This window comes from Trachymyrmex cornetzi, unplaced genomic scaffold (genome assembly GCF_001594075.2).
Source record: "Trachymyrmex cornetzi isolate Tcor2-1 unplaced genomic scaffold, Tcor1.1 scaffold140, whole genome shotgun sequence".
NCBI classification, from domain to species: Eukaryota; Metazoa; Arthropoda; class Insecta; order Hymenoptera; family Formicidae; genus Trachymyrmex; species Trachymyrmex cornetzi.
The window spans coordinates 232,701-238,956 of NW_017295983.1; positions in this window are offsets into that span (position 1 = coordinate 232,701).

A 6,256-nucleotide genomic window follows, 5' to 3' on the forward strand; every position below is an offset into this window, starting at 1 on the left:
AAAAGTAGTAGAAAATGGAGGAAATTACTTTGATTAAGGTATTCATTCATCTTCCCTTCGAAACAAATCGATTTTTGAGACGAAAAAACGATAGGAATTAAGTTTAGCACCTAATACAAGAGCATGTTGCTGGCGACGAACGCGCACAAACACAAGCATCAGTGTCAGAGCCGATTATTGAGCAACAGGGGATACAAGTACAAACACATAATCGCGCCGTTGATGCCGATGACACCCAAGAAACAGAGTAAGAAATCTGGAAAGGGATTACCTCGCGCAATGACGCTAAACGACAATGCGATCGATTACGTGCACTGGGACGACCCCAACGAGCTGGATCTTCTACGATTGCTCGACGCTTCGCACCGAGCAGGCAACAACGCTTACGACAACGAGATGCTGTCCATCATCGAGGAACTTCGCGAAGCTGGTCTTATTATAAATTAAATCGCGTATCGACGAACCGAGTCAGTCGAGGCGTCAGCGAGAAATAATACATTTTTTTCTTGCACCCTGTGTATTACGCGTCGAATCATGAAAAAGAGAAAAGTTGGCGCCGAGAGACGTCGGCTCGTCGAGGAATTGCACGCTCCGGCGAGAAGAAATTTTCCGCGAAGGCGTGTCATAATCCAGGGATACGACGATCTGTGGCAGGCTGATATCGTCGAGATGCGCCCGTACTCGAGCTATTCAACAGAGGCCACCACTACATACTCACCATCATCGATGTTGAGCAAGTACGCGCGGGCCGTACCGCTCAAGAGCAAAGGTGGAAGCGAGACGGCTGACGCTATCACTGAGATAATTCGAGCGAGTGGAAGATGTCCGAAAAATTTACAAACGGATATGGGGAAGGAGTTTACAACGCCGATGTGCAGAAGATCTTGAAAAAACGTGACATTAATCACTATTCCACGTATTCGACGTTGAAAGCGTCAGTGGTCGAGCAGTTCAATCGTACACTCAAAAACGACATGTGGAAGATGTTTACGCTCAACGGCAATTACAAGTGGGTCGACGAGCTGCCGCGTCTCGTATCAGATTACAACGCGCGCAAGCATCGCACCATCGGCATGCGACCCACCGACCTAACTCCGGCGATCGCCGATAGACTCTTGGACACGGCGTACAGCGCGATAAAAATCGCTGGACCGGCAAAATTCAAAGTTGGCGATTCGGTACGCGTGAGCAAGTACAAGACGGTTTTTGAGAAGGGTTACACGCCAAATTGGACCACCGAGGTGTATACGATCGTTAAAGTGTAGCGTACCAATCCCGTAATCTATCTACTCGAGGACTATCGTGGAAAATCTATCGCTGGAGCGTTCTACGAGCACGAGTTGCATCGCGCTACTCATCCGAACGTGTATCTCGTGGAGAAAATACTGCGCAGGAAAGGAGATAGGGTGTACATCAAGTGGCTGGGATTCGATGGATCGCACAATTCGTGGATATACAAAAACAATGTCGTTTGATACAATTTCGATTCGTGTATTTTTTTTTCTTTTATACATATAAAAAATATATCAATATAAGTATATAAACGTTTCTTTTTTATTACTCCCCATTCATGTTCGTTTGAAGTATTCATATATAAAATACTTATAAAATACTTATAAATGTACGATACATGAAATGAAAAATAATAGTAAAATATATATGAGGCATTCTTTTACAAACCGAACACTTTTTTTTTCGACATTTTTAAATCGCTTCAAACTTTTTTTACCAATTGTAGGTATAAAATAAGCAATGGTGCCATCGAGTTGACATTGGATAGTCCTCTGAAGGTCACGTGAAGATCACCTTTAATTTTCTAAATGGAACCCCTTATTTCTCATTGCACATTCTTACAGCTCCTCTCGAGAGCTTTCCAAAACACTTAAGTTACTTTTCGTTAAGTACTAATTAAGTTATAACAGTGAAAAAGAATAAATGTCATCTAAACTTTAGGGAATAAATATTAATATTTCTAAAAATGATATTATTTATTTCTTTATGAATTATAAGAAATAGGGTTCCTAATAAAGTAAATGGTTGTATGTGATTATCACTGTGTAATTACTTTACACAATTTAATATTTTATTAATAAATTTTTGTACGTTAAATTCATAAATATAAAAGTTATTATTTGTAAATGTAATAATTATATAACAAAAAAAGTTTTGCTAAATAATTAAAAATTTCCTGGAAGATACGAGTCCTAATGTATTTGTCACGGACGCTCCTGAGGCTCAGCGTTACGCGAGCGATCGGCGGCTCGGGCGTAGAGTCTGGAGCGGTAGTGGGGGGACAGTAGGCGTGTCCTCAGAAATCTGACCGAAAAGGGTAACTGATTCTGCGCTGAACTTTATACTCACGTCATTAGGTAACGATATAAGACACAGAATATAACATTAGTCGCAACTAAAAACTAATAACCTTAATTTGTAAACAAGAAAAACCAAAAAAAACCACTAAACCACTAACTAAACGTAACTTAACATGATAACCGAAGCTCACGTCAATCGATGACAGTATAAAACACAGATTATAACATCAGTCGCGAATGAAAACTAATACGCTTAATTCGAAAACTAATTACTAAAACGTAACTTAACGTTTCGGCTCTTGGATCGAGCCATCTTCAGAAGTACAATAAATTCGCTTGTTTTAAAATTATCAAACAATGTAAGCACACATAATTAAGTAAAAACACAAAAATATGTAAATGAAGGAATAATGATGTGATGCCGATTCAAATTATCGTGAGAAGATGGTGGTATCTGACATGTAATTTTCATCGACTAATTAGAAATGTGTATGCGCAATAACACCTGAATGGCTTCTTCTATCATGCGTATAATCCCGTATGTATTATAACAATTTAAACGTAAATAACGTTAACTTCATAAATACACTTTTGTTAATAAAACTATGCGAGATATATCATATAATTTCTTATATGTTAGGAAAAAATAATTAATGCTTTTGATCTGAACAATTTATTCTGTAACAATATAAAAGAAGCTTATATATATATATATATATGATATTACAAAAGTATAATAGTAATACATATATAAATGTAAGAAACATACATAAAATGAAACTTAAGGTAATACATAAGAAATAGTAATACATGAAGCATAATAATAAAAATAATAATAGTAATACATATACCCTGTATGAAAAAACAAAAGCATATATTACAAAGATATTCGCCAATGCCCCCATGGTAACGTCTCCGTCAAGTCAGGTACGACGTATCGTTTGTCGTCGTATAGAATCAGAGCGATTTTCGATTTGGATATCGTGTAATTCGTGTATACCTCGTGTAATTTAGAGCGTATACACGGCGAGTCATTTCGATCTCTTCGTTCAAACACCGCGTGTAATCGTCGAACGTTATCGTTCGCGCTACGACGTTACTCTTTACATCTTTCACCTTTTTAGTATCGTTCTTGCCATCCACTCTCACTGCGTACATCTTCGCTCTGAGTCCAACAAATTCGGTCATTAATGCACCGTTGTTCTCGTCCTTCATTAGGCCTGGTACTTTTTTGTTCGCGAGAGGCATACCGTAGGCCTTGTCCACCGGATAATCGCTCGTGTCGAATCTAGCAATATCGCGTTTCATAGTCTCGTAAACGTCCTTGCACTCGACACGGTATACAGGGTCATCGAAAAGTATCGAACCCCCTAATATCTTCAGTTAGAATGCATTTTAGAGAAAATGTCCAATAACAGAGTTGTATGGTTTCAAGTGAGGAGTAAGATAATGACCTTGACTTTGATCTTGACCATGTCCTTTAAGGTCATTTCAAGGTCAACCTTTTTTTTTTTAATGGAACCCCCTACATTTTATTGCATATTTTTATAGGTTATCTCGAGAGCTTTCCAAAACATTATAATAAAACATTTTTTCATTAAGTACTTTTTGAGTTATAAAGGTTTGAAGTTAACAATTTTTTGACACAAAATTATTATTATTTATTATTATTATTTATTATGTATATATATAGTATACACAAATAGTAAGGCACCTGCAATACTGCTGCTACTACGCCCACTAGTAAACTATTCGACTAAAGAAATACAGAGGTACAGAAATACATAATTGATTATCGCACAACATACAAATATTCATATAATTAATAAAAAATAATTTCTAATGTGTAAATATGTGAACCATACATGGAGAAATACAGAGCGCAAAATACAGCGAAATTTACAAGAGAAATAATACGAGAGAAAATAATAGTCTTACAAAGTCGATATGAATTTTGCAGCAGCTGAACGAAACGAATGAAGCGAGGGGGATGAACGGATAAAAGAGGGTAACACATTATAGAATTTAGTGGCAGTATAAGAAAAAGCAGCCTTAAATTTGGATGTAAAATATCTTGTAAAATATTATTTAGTTTTCAGTAATCATAACCTTAATACTTTTGTGCGCGGAATAATGAGACCAATTAATTGGTTTAAAGAAAATACATTAATCAAAAAGTGTCGGATATCCCTAATATTTTCAGTAAGAATGCATTTTGAAAAAATGTCAAAGTTGTACGGCTTCAAGCGGTTATGTTAGTAGGCTACGGCGGAAAACTGCCCGAAGGTAATCGCGAGAAGTTGCTCGAATGCGTGATGTCCGAAGGCGTTAGCGGAAATCTGCCCGAAAGCGTTGGCGGGGCAGATCTTTATTCTCTCACTCTCGCAGGCACCAACGTACGAGCTCTTGAGCAAACAATACGGATCACTGATTTTAATCTTTGATGCAGTGCTGTCTTCTTCTTAGCAAGCAGCAGTTACTTTGTGGACGAAAACAAACAGCCCCAAAAATTTTTTCTGTAACAAAAGAAGTCATTGCGCTTCAATTGATTTTCTCAAACATCTTCACTTTTGTTTCCAATAGCCCAGAAATTTTTCGTAAATATTATTAATTGATCTATTAGATTTTCAGTTGCTCAACGAGCTTTTGCTAGTGCTGGTTGAAATAAACAAATCAATAGTTGGATCAACACTTAATAATTAGTTTTTTTCTCTACTTGATTATTTAGATCAATTTCCTATCACTTACCTGATTAATTCTTCTTTGCTATAATTAAGAATGGCGGAGCTTTCTGAAAAAGATCGAATAACACTGTTAATGATGCGAGGATAGGGAGATCAACAAAGAGGGTATAAAACAGTAACACGATTATTTAATGAAAATTTTCAATTATTTAATGAAAATTTTCGGAATGAAAATAATAGGATCTCTAAAAGTACTGTAATTCGTACTATTCAACGTTTCGAGGACATTGGTAGCGTTAAAAGTCGCTCAAGATCTGGTAGACGTAAAACAGCAACAAATAATGATAAGGCATTAGATGTTTTACAGTCTTTCGTTGAAAATCCCCATATTTCCATCAATCGCGTTGCACAAGAACACGAAATCGGTCATACATCTGTCAGTAAAATTTTGAAATTGAATAAATGAAATTGAATAAATGGCATCCATACAAACTCCATTTGTGCCAAGAGTTGTCCGAAGACGATTTTGATAGACGCATCGAATTTTGTGATCTTATGATGGAGATGATTGTCGACGATCCTCTATTACTTAATAATATTGTTTTCTCTGATTAGGCAACATTTGAACTGACTGGAAATGTAAATAGAAACAATTGTAGATACTAGAGTGACGTTAATCCTCACTGGAAAAGAGACAATCATACCCAATATCCACAAAAAGTTAACGTATGGGCTGGTATTCTTGATGGTAGACCAGTTGGCCCTTTCTTCATTGAAAGCAATTTGACAGCACAGGTATACACAGTCATGCGAACAAATCGTTCCAGCTATTCGAGACATGGCTGGTGGAAATATGGATGAAATTTATTTCCAACAGGATGGAGTTCCACCTCATTATAGTGTCATTGTCCGTCAATATTTGAATGAGGTCTTTCAGGACAGGTGGATAGGGCGAAGGGGTCATATTGAGTGGCCACTTCGGTCTCCGGACTTGACCCCACTTGACTTTTTTTGTGGGGTTACTTGAAAAGTAAAGTGTATGCCACCAAGCCTCAAAATTTAGATGATTTAAGAGGGAGAATAACTCGAGAGATAGAACTAATACCGCCGGAAACGTACCGGAATGCGGTTTCAGCTGTTTATAACAGATTGGCACATTGCCAGACTGTTGAAGGGCAACAATTTGAACATTTGTTGTGAATTGTTTGATACAATTGAATATTTTGCCCAAGCTGACCAATTGGAATGAAATTCGCCTTA